The sequence below is a fragment of the Drosophila willistoni genome, unplaced genomic scaffold, assembly GCF_018902025.1.
Source record: "Drosophila willistoni isolate 14030-0811.24 unplaced genomic scaffold, UCI_dwil_1.1 Seg143.1, whole genome shotgun sequence".
NCBI lineage: Eukaryota > Metazoa > Arthropoda > Insecta > Diptera > Drosophilidae > Drosophila > Drosophila willistoni.
In genome coordinates, this window is record NW_025814102.1 from 1,172,359 (window position 1) to 1,186,628 (window position 14,270).

General features: G+C 36.1%; 2 long non-coding RNA genes across 2 annotated transcripts; one reads left to right on the top strand and one right to left on the bottom strand.

The window, feature by feature from the left end:
* Positions 1–8,271: 8,271 nt before the first annotated feature.
* Positions 8,272–9,328, bottom strand: LOC111519307. Its single transcript, XR_002724311.2, has 3 exons — positions 8,937–9,328; positions 8,706–8,878; positions 8,272–8,645 (listed from the first exon to the last, which is right to left on the bottom strand). It is a non-coding gene; the product is annotated as an uncharacterized LOC111519307 (long non-coding RNA).
* A 2,143-nt stretch (positions 9,329–11,471) lies between these two features.
* Positions 11,472–13,391, top strand: LOC124460846. The gene is made up of 3 exons (XR_006954826.1): positions 11,472–11,796; positions 11,867–12,850; positions 12,922–13,391. It is a non-coding gene; the product is annotated as an uncharacterized LOC124460846 (long non-coding RNA).
* Positions 13,392–14,270: the final 879 nt, after the last annotated feature.

Here is a 14,270-nt window from a genome sequence, read left to right on the forward strand (position 1 = left end):
TACAGTATGCGATCAGAATTGCAAATGGTGTGCTGTGATTTGAAGCTTGAATCCGGTCCAAAGCAGTTCTTGCTATTTGATCTTTGAGGCTTTAGCTGGGATCGCAGTGCCAATTTGGCTTCGTATTCATCTGATTAAGCTTAGTGTTATTTGATGCACAAGCTTTTAAATGAGGAAAAAGACTCTCCTGACTTATTGACTCGAGTTAATCTGTCGATACCATGTACTCTAACTAGACATTCCTTTATCCATAGTAACATCCTTGCATTGGCCTTGCATGAACCTTTCAGGGTCCTCTGTTATCTATTCAGTATCTTTTTATTCTTTACTTAAAGCTGCCATCCTGTCTTATTTAGCTCATATGTAGATATCTGTTGTTTATATATTTTGATCTGATTGTCAGATTTTTTCTATTCGTATTTGTCCACACGATTCGTGCCGTGCGAAATGCGGCGGCAGCTCTCGGTCGGTCGCCTCTTATATATATTTTGACTACTTAGATAGGAAATGCATATTGACTAACAGACAATTATGATGCCACTCAATAATATATATGCACATATTGTATATAGTTAAACCAATTTGATTAAGCTGTTCGTTGTGAAAGAGTATAAAAATGAATTACATATAAGGCTGTAAATGTTGAGCTTTTAGTGGTATCCTTGCTTCCTATGCTTTACTTGGCGTCCTTTCTTTAGCTTTCCTTGGTGGTGTTGCTCTATACACACACAGACACAGGCACACATACAGAAACATACACTTACACCTTGTACATTTCACATTTTATCCACTCGACGCGCATTCAAACTAATTACAAAAGTAGGCACCGCAGACAGGGCAGGGTTTCCAAATGCGTTTGCCCCACACCCCTTTACCCAAGAACCACCGACCACACCCAACCACCTGCCTGCCTCCTTTTTGGCACTCTTTACTAAAACACAGCAGGTGCCTAAAAGTATACTCTGGCCTTGAATGGAAAGAAGAAAGCACAAAAACTGAAACTGAAACTGAAACTGAAGTTGCTTGCCTCGTTCGTTGTGTGTGTGTGTGTGTGTGTGTGTTGTTGCTGTAATCGGCTTAGAGGTGGAAACCTTTTGTCATTATAAAAGGATTTCAAGCTTGACAAAATTTCCATTTGTTGCGATTTTACCCCACATGGGTTTGGGTCTCTGCTTAGTTAATTTTTTCATACGAAAAACCTCTTTGATTTTCATGTTTTTCTACAAAAGAAATTAAGATTCAAAAACCGATATTCTGCTGTTAGACAGCTCCCAATTACAAAGCCAAACAACAAAAGGAGTTTAGGAGAGGGGTAAACGAGATATCGTTGTAGAGACACACAGAGAGAGAGAGTGAGAGAGAGAGAGAGAGAGAGAGAGAGAGGAGGATAGAGACAAAACATTTTCAGATAAATTGCCAATCGAACTAGATAAAATGAGCTGTGTAAATAGTGGAAAGGCCACGTCCAGGTTTTACCTTCCTTTCTATGTTTTTTGTCTCTTTCCCTATCTCGCTCTCGCTCTATCTTTCCGTGTACTGTTTGTAACCCACTTGATGGGCTTTGATCTGGCTGATGGTCGGCCATAGATAGACCTAAACACATCAACATGGCCAACAGCTACAGCTACCTGCTTGCCTCTATGTCGTTATGGCTAATGAGTATTACGAACCCAGGACTTGAGTGTAGCAAAACACACAAAATATCGAAAAGCAACAAAAAATAAAAAAGGCTAGACAATTGACAAACTTTATGTCGTAACTATGGAACTAAAAAAGGGTTTTAGCTTGTGTGAGTTGAATGCGTGAGTCACGACTCGATTATATTCGTATATATTTCAAACTATAAAGTTGGCTTTACTCATATACTGAAAAAGATAATCAAAGGACAATAAGAAATTAAACTGATTTATAATCACAAATCCGCCAAATATATACAACACTTTGTTAAGTTCACTAATAACTTGGCCCATATTGGGCAAAATAAACTGTAAGTTTCATGTATAAAAATATCAAAACTACAGTTAAAACTTTAAAAACTGACAAAACTGTTTTAAAAAAAGTTTAAATTTTCTTCCTTATTACCAAAAATTCTTAATTATGACAATAACATGATATGAATGTACTCAGTGTTCATATTTGAATATATGTATAGTCTGGATTACTCAATGAAGTATTTAAAAACTTATTAAATAAAATATAATAATTTTTTTAAAATTGTAATACATAAAGTATAAAGTAAACTCTTTTTGACTTTCTCAAGTAATAGCGTTATCAATCTTTAAGTCAGCGCCAAGTCCACAAACTAGAAAGATTAAAACACAGCCAATTGAACTTTAGTTTTAAGGTCATTCGATTTGGTAAGGGATTGGACAAAAGTATCATTTCTTTATTCGACAAATTGATTAAAATTTCGTTTCAATCCTTGGAGCACATTTCACGATCATGTCACGCAGGCGCCTCCACACTGTGGAACTCCAATAAAGGAGCTATCTACCCACCACTTGGTATAGGGACAATCGGCCTCACGCATACAAATGGCAATAAAAACGAACGACTTTGGTTTTTGGATTTTGCGACTTTGTGACTTTTGCTTCGGTGATGGGAAGATGATGGCAAAATGGGAAGGGGATGATGGGTGATGATGGGGAACCACAGCCACTGGCTCAGTTGGCCGCCATTCCCGGCGCCTTCTCCGCCACATGCCACACGCTTGCACAATTTTTAATCATTGCTTGGGCTTCCTGTATGTGGACCGCGCGCGCGTCCTATTCTGGGCTCTACTCGGTAGCTCTGCTCTCTGCGGCTATCCTCTCCTATCCTGTCCTGTCCTATACCGGCATTGTTTGTGCCTGCTGCGTATTGGTTACGAGGATGAGGACAGCACATAAACATGCATGGGTCCTGAGTCCTGGGTCCAGGACCCTGGCTTTGCCATCGACTTCAACTCCATCTCCACCGTCTGCTCCTTCGTCTACTTTTTCTGTATTGTTCAGGCTTTTCGGTCCTTTATCTTGTTTCTAACTCATTGGATCGCAAAAACGGTCTCGTGTTCACCTTAATTGGGGTAAACATAAGTTCTGATTGCCCAGCAGGGTTGCGAAACAGGAAAAGAAAACACACACACACACACACACACACACACAGGGGAGAAAAAAAGAAAAAAAGTGAAAAAAAAAACTAAAGAGTTACCAGCGACATTTTTCCCCAAGACTTCTGCTCCCACTTCAATTCTCTTTCTCTAGGATTTCTTTAAGGCCAAAGACGATGACGACGACATCGAACATATCCAATTAGAAGTAGCAACAAGCAAAAAGCGAAGCAAAAAGAAAAAAAAACAGAAGAAGAGAGAAGAAAAAAGGCCCCTAAGAAAGGCAAAAGGGTTAAGCCAAAAGGCAAAAGGGACACGCCTCTTGCCTTTGGCATTGTTGTTGTCCTGAATACAGATCACAAAAGGCAGATAAAATACAACAACAACAACAAAACCAAAAAGGACAAAAGCAACAAGAAAATTTTTGTGTTCAACGTGTAATTTTTATTTATTGCATACAATTTTTAGAACAAATGACAGACACAGAGCTATACCGAAGAGATTCCAATAAATATGCATTTACTTATACACTACACGAAAGGCTGCAGCTTAATTATTTTTGTTCATTTTTGAAAATTTAGCCAAGATAAAGTAATGATCTGTAATTAGAGAGGCTTTTGTTTTTAATAACAAAGAAATGGAAGCCAAGACACTGTGAAAGGATCATGATCTTTGGTGATAACTAAAAGTGGCAACTAATTTGATTTATAGATTGCGAACTCTGTAAATATATGCAAATTTTAAGGACAGCCAGAAAATCTAAAATCATGGCTACAGAGAACCTGAAAGTCATAAAAGATTGATATCTCAGCTAAAAAGCAGCAGACATCTCCTGGGTAATCCGATGGGCGAATTCAAATTTAAGGGTTACTTTTAACTAAGTGTTCCACAAATCCCATTTCATACAAATCACACTTCAAAGGACCTCTACTGATCCTGAAATTAAGAGGGTAATCTCTCAACTTTGATCACTAGTCAAGAGCAATCAATCAACAAAGTTTAGCAAATTGAGTATACTAAGAAAAAATTGCATCCATAAGTTTAGAGTTTTATTAACTCCTCGCATTATTAAAAAATACGCTTCAGCTTACTTAGTCCAGATTTTTAATTGTCACTCGTTAGCAAAAGCAAACTGAAATTTTGTTTCGCACCAATAAAAGTAGTTTTGCCCATCTTACGCAGTTCCTCTCTTGACTCGAAATCTAATCCTCTTTGATATTTTTATGTTTTTAAACAGTAAACTAACAATATTTGTATACAATATTATACGAGCATTTGTTGCTCCAGCTGTTATATAAACCAATAGTATTGAAACATTAAAATAATTGGCAACAAAAAAATCCCCTTAAGAGGCTCACATGCGATCAAAAATCAACATCATTCCTTTGGAAAGCATCACAAAACAATCAGCTAAAAGAGTTCCTATCAATTTACGAGGCATCCTGAATAAGTTAATTTTTTTCCCTTCGCAAACAACAAAAAAAAATGTTTCTTTCTGTGTACAATTGAATGAAAATTAAATTTTTTACATCAAACACACCAAACGTTGAGAGGAAGGAGGCAAAAACCACACCGACTTTTGAATTGAAAAGGCATTGTGGGATGTGTGTGTGTGTGTGTGTGTGTGTTGCCAGGTTGAGGAAGGGCTGGGGCTACGGGGTGTGGGTGGTTAACTAAATGATGGGGAAACTATAAAAATTTACATAACAATAATAAAATGCCCCCACCCAAAACTCTACAGCCGGAACATTTATTCATTTCATTTCTTTTCTTTTCGTGTTTTTTTTTTTGTTATGTTGTCGGTTGTGGGAAAAAATTAGCATAGAAGTGAACCTCATACAGATATAGGGGATGACTCTTCCTGGTCGGGTAGAGGTGAATGGATGGATGGGCGGATGGATGGATGGATGGGTGGATGGATGGATGGGTGGGTGGATGATGGGAGCACAATCAGAGACTTTGAGCGGTTCGGTATCGTCGTTTGATAAGCGTGAAAAACGTGCAAATTTTAATAAAACCAAATGAGCCGCAAAATCATACAAAAAACAAACCCAAAGCAAACGGCGGTAGCAGCAGTAACAGGAGGAGAAGTTACTGCGAGAGAGGTGGCTAATGGTGCGCCCTAATGTATGCTACAGTTTCTGTTTGCTAATGTTGAAACTTTGTCATTCTGTTTTGCGCGTATGTGTGTGTGAGCGTGTGTGTATCTCTCAATTGTTGCTTCTTGATCCATAAAAAAAATACAATAAGCAAAATGAGGCCCTGCAATGTATGCTACAAATTCTGCACAGACACACACATACACGCATACATACAAGCAAATATGCAGATCATTAAGCAAATCAGTTTCAATTTAGTAACAAAATGCAAATCTTTATCAAAGGAATCGCACTTTATTCAAATGCTGAATGTGATTAAAATGTATAAACACGTAAAAACAAAAAGGATTCACAATCATCTGGAAATGTGTGTATGTACATATGTGTCTAACTGTATTCATGAATTTTTCCATTTGCACCATTTTTCTTATAGTCTCTGTAATTTGTTTTCTTCTGTGTGTTTGGCTCTATGTTTATTACTCTCGCCAATTCCATGGCGAAAAATATGTTTCATGTTTCATATTGCATGTGGAATATGCTTGTACATAAATATATATGTATGTATGTGTATATATGTACATATAGTATTTCTACAACTGGGCCGACAGACGACACCAGCAAGAACGATGTCAAGGGCATGGACTGTGCTGACCAAGGCAGGGCTCAAAATGTTACAAGGCAACAAATAGAAACAACCAGCAGCGGGCTAAAGTGAGAGAAAAAACAAAATTATGTTTTTACACTAACTTCTTCAAGGTTTACATGCTATAATAAAGACCACGATGTGAATCTAGTCAAAAGGCCAGAAAGGAAACAGACAATAGGAGAGCCGCTTCAATGGAATATTGAGACACTGGTACTCTATATAATTGTTGCAAATATATTTTTATTTGTTTCTACGACAACTTTATGGTATACCAATTTCAATAAATGACAAAAATTAGCTAACAGGGAGTAAGTAACTAAGAAAACCCATGACACAAGCGGCTGTAAAACAAAACATCCATAAGTAACTTTAATCAATTTAGTATGAATAATAGTGGTGGCATTGTTCAGCATTAAAGTCATGACGTCGTTAAGGAAGTCTTCTAAAAAGTTACCTTCAAGTTGTGACCTCGAGCCTGTTTAAGCAAAATTTTCATGAAACCAAAAAAGTGATGAAGAAAATGCAATTTGTTTGTAGATATGGCAATGAGTTTATTGCAATATTGAAAGAAATTGACATTAAAGTTTATAATGCGAACGTCGAAGAAGAAAATCTCATCATTACTACAAACTACAGAACTCCTGGATTATTTCATGGACTTAAAAAACGAAGTTTTGGTGTCAGAAAGCAATTGGGAACCGATAAGAGGCGAAAAAACTGGTAAATATTACAGTGACTAAACTTCTTAATCACGGAACTAGACTAAAGTGCTAACACAAGCTATAAAACTTTAAATTTAGGAGTTCTTCCTTTGAATCAGATAATATGAATGAATGCTTCAGATATTTCATCCTTTAAATAAGATAATATGAATGAATGCTTCAGATATTGTGTAACAGCTACATATATTTTGAAAATTCACAAAAAACTCAGGTGGAAAAATAGCTGACTCTAGCTATCGCATGTCAATACTGTCACAAACGTTTATAAATTTAAATTTAGACTGTATGTCTAGACTAAATTTGAATATAGAGAGCAAACAGAAGCAATCTAAGATTTGTTTCTGTAGGGTAACTCTTCAGTCGATGCTATGACTAAAACTAGGCAATTGCTTCTTTTTTTTTAGTTACGCAGAAGCACGCACCTTTTTTCGGGTTTTTTTTAACCCCCCTAGTCGTGTGTGTTTGTGTGTGTGCGTGTGTTATCCCATCACCGACCACAGTTTGCGGCAAGTTGTTAAATGGCACTGACACTTGACCCTCTCCCGGTCACCACCACATCATCTTCTCTCTGCCTTTTGCTCTCCATTTTTCTTTGGCCATCCAACTAACCCATTTATAAATATTTATATGTTTGTTGGTGTTTTTTTTTTTTCGGGGTTGTCCTTCAGCTCATAATCCTTTTTTATTGCAAATGACCACGCTAACTGGACGTGTGGGTAAACGGGGCGTGGCACTTTTGGTCAGCTCATAAGACTCATCAACAAGTTCATTTTACGGTCAATTCATTAAAAAAAAGCACACAAACACATACACAAACAAAAAGTTTTTTCCCCTTTTTTTTGTATGTTCTTGAATTTTTTTTATTACAATATTTAGTTGGCCTCTATGTGTGTGTGTGTGTGTGTCGGCGTGTGTGACCGTGGGTGTGTGTGTGTTTGACCCTCATTTGCTGACATTTAGTGGCAGTTTTCAGCAACAATGTCAACGTGTTCCATGCGTCATGCTAAACAAAATAAAATAAAATAAAATATACACAAAAACAAAGGGGAAAAAAAACCAAAAGAGAAATGAAGAAAAAAATTGTTTGCGGTTTTCCTCTTTTGTTTTTATTTATTTAATTTTTGCCTGGCCCTTTTTTTTGCCATTGGGTTTCATTTGTTTGTTTGTTTGGCTTGGCTTTAATTTTATGATTATTGTTTTTTTCACTCTCTCTCCTTCTCTCTCACACACATACTCATACGATTTTTGTGTTGTTGTTTTGTTTGTGTTGTTGGCTTTTGTTCATTTCTTAAGTGGCGCTTTATAATGTTGACAGTTTTATTGAGGCGCAAAATGTGTTGGTCATTTTTGTTTCCTTTTTTGCGTTGCTCCTGGTGTTGTTATAGTCGAGTCAAATGGATGATGGCCATAGCAGGCAAGAGATGATGAAGGGGTGGGAATGAGACATAATAATAAGCAGAAGACGTGGCTGAGCAGCCGCAGCTGCAGGTGTTTTGAGACCCAATTTACAAATCGTATATGCTGCTCCCTAGGCCATTCAACATTTAAGTAAACCATTTTAGCCAATCCAATTTAGGGATTTCTATGGGAAATCTTCTCGATGTTCAGTCTCATTGATCCACCAACTTAAGAATGACAAACTGCAGAGTGAGGAGAAGTCCCGATATCTACTTAACTAGAACAAAACTATGTATACATAAAATAAATAAACAGTCGTTACCAGGATACGCAATTTTAATTATATCAGTTAACCAGAAAATACCGCAACACGTAATGATTTTGTAAGGACAAATAGGATCTCCCCCATCTCAACATAAGGACATGTAATTTTTACTTTTCTTCGATTCACCCTCAGTGCTTCTTCTTCCCAATTTCGTTGCCAGGAATTTACTACTTCAGAACTGGTCTCCTACTTGCCATCTTCGTTATATTTCCCACAAGCCAAGCTGTTCTAAAACACTTCGTAAATTGTCATTGATAATAAGCTGCAGTCTTCCAGTCCTAATCGTAAATTCAAGTTTCCTTTCACATATCCAATTTTGTCGCCAAATTTTATAGTTATTTAACCACTGCTCCTAATCGTCTTATAACTGCAAGGATAAATATAATATATGATTCATTCGCCTTCAATTAGTGGAAACTAATCTTACCAATAAATAATATGTAACGCAACCCCCAATACTTCACATCCTTCGATACCCTGGAAAATTTGTTCATAATTGGAATAATTTTAATTTACTTTTTCCTTTTCATCAGGACCATCGCCCTCGTTAACGATATCTTCCTCAATGTGTGGTGGAGCAACCACAACTTGTTTCTTTGACTGAAACGAAAAGTTCCTCTGTGGTCCATCATAATCTATAAGTAATTTTTAGACTTACCTTTGAAAAATAGCGTTTAATGGAGTAAATCATCACAGCAAGCGACACCACAAGGAATAGAACAGTTGCCAATATCACAAAAGGATTCGACATCGGGGGGGCCACGGCGTATGTAATATCTATGCGCTCGACTGCATATGGAGGATAAAAGAAGCACTTAACGCGATACATCAGACTGTCCCAGGTTCCGTTGGGAGGAGTCTTCATTACTTCGACCGGCTTCAATTGCCAATGTGAATTTTTCTTTGGCCAAATAATGTTGTATTCCATTTTTAAAGCGCGTAATAAAAATATATATGTACGAATATATATTAAATATATCGAAATAATGTTATGAATTTGTTTAGATGCTCTCTCGACTAGCTTGTGTTTAGAATGAATGTTAGTATGGGCTAACATCCAGGCCCTTGCCTCAACCCGAATTGTCAAGGCTAACTTGATGGAAAAACAAGGCTAACTAGATCAAAAGAAAAAAACCAAATTGACACAATTCAAAGAAAATTTCTTTGAAACTTTTTCTAGGGGAATTGCTCGTTTAATAAGCAACTCTCTCCAATTGGAGAATCTAAGTAGGCCTTTTCGTGTCAGTTATTTTCGAAGAATTATAGTGTCAACTTTGTAAATATTTCTAATTTAAAAACACAATAAAAAAAAAAGAAAAATAAAATTGAAACACTTGCATGCCAGAGCAATTGAATATTTTGGTGGACTCAACACAAACAATACACTTGTATTAGTGAATTCCAAAGTAACCGAAAGATCTCTTAAACAATTTTTAATTGAACAAAATTTTGTTACACTTTTCCAAACAAACGAAAACCAAAAAACAATCGAGGAGAAAATGGGGGAAAATAAAAACCCGGCAAAGAAAAGAAATGCAAAAACCGTAGTAGTAAAAACTATAAAACTTATTGTATTTTGTATTGTTGCCTGACTGACTGAATGACTGGCTGCAGGTTAAGGCTTCGAGGAGAGCCGAAGGATGGGGAAGGAAACCAAAATGAAAAACCAAAGAACACGACAGAAGCCGACAAAAGTTGAAGTTGAACGAAGCAACAAAAAGTAGTGAAGCGAGACGAAGGCAAGTGAAGTGCTGTGAAGTTCGCCAAAGTTTGCAAAACTTTCTTTTAATTTTTTCTAGGTGCGCTCTATGAGTTTGGGTATGTGTGCGTGTGTGTGTGTCTGTGTGCGTGTGTGTGTGTGTATGCAATGCTTGCACTAAACATCCGGCAACCGGCTACAGGCGCAACGTTGACGTCGTCAGACATTTTATAAGTTTAACCAAAAAGCAAGAACGTTGCATAACCCAAATTGCGCAGGGGATAAAGGATAAAATGGCATGTATGTATGTATGTTTGTGTGTGCTGTGAGGTAGCTACTAGCTACCTACCAATAATAGAAAAAAATATTTAACAACATTTTACAATGTTGCGGTGATGTATGTAAGAAACTTTCACCAGTCCAAAGACGATAGTCGGTAGTTGGTAGTCTGTAGCCTGTAGGCGGTAGTCAGGCAGGCCTACGAAAATGTTTTAACACGCACATGATTCTACAATTCAAAAAAAAGAAAAAAAAAACTAAAGAAAAGGAAAGGAAAGTCAAAATGCCAGACTAAACTTTTTACTATGAATAAAAACGGCAAACGAAGCCCAACAACTTTTGACTTGCTACACACATACATACATACACCAACACCCACACGATAGCTGTCCACACTGAAAATTAAAAAAAAAAAAAACTAATAATTAAATAAATAGTTTCAGATAACTTGAACTTGAAAATTCGTAGAAAGTTCCAAGCAACTGTTGAGATTCTTTAGCAACATCTTGCTAAGGAAAATTTAATCATCCATTAAAGCAATAAAAACTAATTTTCTCACTTTCACGCAACATTTATTGACTTCGATAAAGCATTAAACAAACTATCTTAATTTTTATTTTCATTAGTTTTACACAATAATAAATAATTAAATTCTAAAACATTTTTTTTTCTCTTCTAAAACTACATTTTAATAAAAGTATTTATGGTTTTTGTTTCAGTACTTTCCTTCCTTTTCATGCTTTGAAAAACATTTGTTTTAAGCCCCATACTTCTTAAATTCTTAATTAAAACAGTCTGGAAGTAGTACATATAGTACCATATCTTATGTTCATTTTACCAAAAACAGACACAAATCCATACTCATGTGAATGTACATGTTAGAGATAGAAGAAGATACGTGGTTCATTTTGATTAGCCAATATCTAATTTTGGGAAAACAATGGAAAATTAAATTTACTTTTATTTGTTGTCCAAAAAGAAAACGGCGTTAGGCCAAAAGACCCCAAGACTTGCATATAAAAACAGATCATTTTAATTGGCACCAAAACGAACAATGTAGTTATTTTAAAAAAATGTTGGTATGCAGTTTACCTTAGATTTCCTAGATCTACTAATTCTTTATTACTATTTATAAATCAATACTGGGCTTTAGCTTTAGCCGGCTAAAACTCAGTTTTGATTAACTTCAATAAGGTCGAAATCTAGACAAACTATTTATCAATAATAATACAGATTTTAAAAAGATCGTACCAAACCACTATCCAGCCGAAAGTGGAGGTTTTTCATTGAAATGTACCTGTGGAACAACGGCAAATACTGGCATGACATTAACGGGTCATAATCTGAATACAACAATCAATAAATTATTGAGCAAAATTATTCACTAAGTTGCTCGTCCGCCAAAAAAAACCAGAGTCTAAACTCAAAATCCAAAAACCTGTTTACCTGGTAGCCACTACTGTAATCAGATTTTTGAGTCACTTCAGGCTTACTACTTATTTGGATTTAAAAGGACAACTAAAATGATACAAAAGCAAAAGTAAATATTGGCAGTTTTGGTGTTTATTTTTTAATCATTTTTGTGGTCGATTTTCTTGGTTCCTTTTTAGTTTTGCATGAGACACGCAAAGAGCAAATTTCATTGTGTGTTGCTGTCATTATTTTTCTCCAATTACTCAACAATACGACGAGCTTAAAGGCGTGATTGAAATTTCCGCTTAAAGATGGCACAAAAGCACGGTTGGTGGGTCACACATGGTCATGGATTAGAATGGGCAAAGCCAGAGTCAGCAATTTGTCAATTTTGTTACATGGAGGGGAGAGAGTAAAAGGGATGCAGGACAGGCAAAGCTGTGGATTGCAGAGCTAGCTCATTAATGTCATCAACTTTTCGAACTGGAAATCAAACTTTCGGTTTTTTGGGTTTTGTAATTATAAACACCAAAAAGCTGTTGCCATCAAATGTCGTCGAGCGACCATCCGACCGACGAGGACGAACCAACCGAGAGATGCTGCTGATGCCGCTGATACTGATGATAATCATGATGATGATGATGATGATAATAATGATGATTTTCCTCTGCTTTTGCTTCACGCTGCTTAGCAAGTTGATTAATGAATGTGGCAGCGACATTGATTCCTCCCAACATTCTCCAACCTCTCTATCTTTTACTCCTGCTGCGGTTTTATCGAACATAAAAAGAGAAAAACACCACAAAAAGCAACCCAAAGACAATGACCAAGTTGGTATGATATCTGATCTGTTGGTCTTCTGCAATTGAATGCCTTCTGTGCTCTGCACTCTGTGTGTCTGGACAATTATTTTCAACACTTGTTTGCACTTGGCTGGCTGGCTGGTTGGTTGGTTGGTTGGTTGGCTGGCTGGCTGCCTAGCTGTCTGGCAACGCAATCCAAGACCACATTTTCTGCAAAATAAATCTCTGCAGGAGTAAGAACTTGTGATAGAGCAAGGGCCAGGGCAAAGCACGTGGCATGTAACATGGATCACGTGGCGTTCTTTAATGTGTTTTGTAATTCACAAAAGATTGTTCCTTTTCGATTCTTTGGTCTATTATGAACTTTGGTTGCTCATGGTAAGGAATGCAACATATATAAAAGTGTTAAACGAGATTTCAATTTTTTTGGCGGAATTTTTTTTTTTTAGCACCTCTATGACCTGGCGGTAAGTAAACTTCTCTCGAGCTTACTGCGGTGTCCAATCAGTCGATTATTTTATCTCCTGGCGAGCCTTTCATCTGCTCCTCAATAGTGTGCAGGTTAAGGTTCCGATAAAGGGTGGACAGTTAGTAATTTTTCGCATGACCCGATTCTGCGATTCATCCTTTGTGAGTTCAAATAGGTCGTTTGAACCTCCATTTTACAATATTGGCAACTATTGTGGACTTAACGGATTACCAGTGTGAATATTATCGTCCAAATGATTGTTATTGTCATAAGCATTATCAGCCATCGTTGAGGTTTGATCATCCTTATAATTTTTTTTGCGTTAGTTGACTTTTGTTCATACAGTGAACGGTTGCCCTATAGCTGGATTGAAAAATTTAACAATGTTTTTAAAAACTTGTAACTTTGCGAATCTGTAACTATAAATTATGCAATATGTAGTTACAATTATATGTAAATTCGTTTTAAATCCATTTGAAACTAAAATCTTAATATTATGTTTTATTTGCTTTTTAAACGAGACCAAAAGTTGCCAATAAACAGCAATTTATTCGAATAAACCTTAATCTCATGAAGTTCTATTTAGTACATTTTTAAGCCTTAGAAAATGTTTTGACTATTTGAAAATCTCAAAAAATATAAAAAAATAAATTATGAAAAAAATTGGTTTAATCACCAATTTCTATTTAAAAAATATCTCAAATTTTCTCAAAAACCCCTAACTTTTGCAATTTTAGAACGATTTTCAAAATTCATACTTTCTGTTTATGTGTTTGTGTTTGTTCAGATGATAATTTGCTTGCCATGTGAGACATTTAATCATAATCACTATGCTGCAAGTTAGAAAAATTATATCGATCAATTGTGCAATATACTTATGTAGAAGAGATGTTTTATGGTCTTGCAAACATTATTCATTAAGGAACTTGGATGGCGGTGAAACTTTTAGCTAGAATTTTACTAGACGCATATATCGTAATACTCATTTAAAAGGAGAAGAGTTTGAACAAAATTGTAGCGATTGGTTTGTGTGTTTGGGGTATAAAAAGAAACTTTAAACAGAGTTGTATTTATGGCCAAGTTGCCAGAAATATGTTGAAGCAAATTTATTAGCACTTACTTTCTGTGTGCAAAACTTATTTGCTTAAAAACTTTTGTACAATTTCTATACGATTTAAGCTCTCACAGCTAATTATTCTAGTTGTTGCTGCAAATGAACTTCATTAAGTGGCAGGGGGTACAATTATTCTTTGTGCATTTTTGTTTTTTCCCTCTATTTTTACTTTTATATTTGGATGTTTTTTTTCCGCCGTCTCTCTCTCTCTGTCT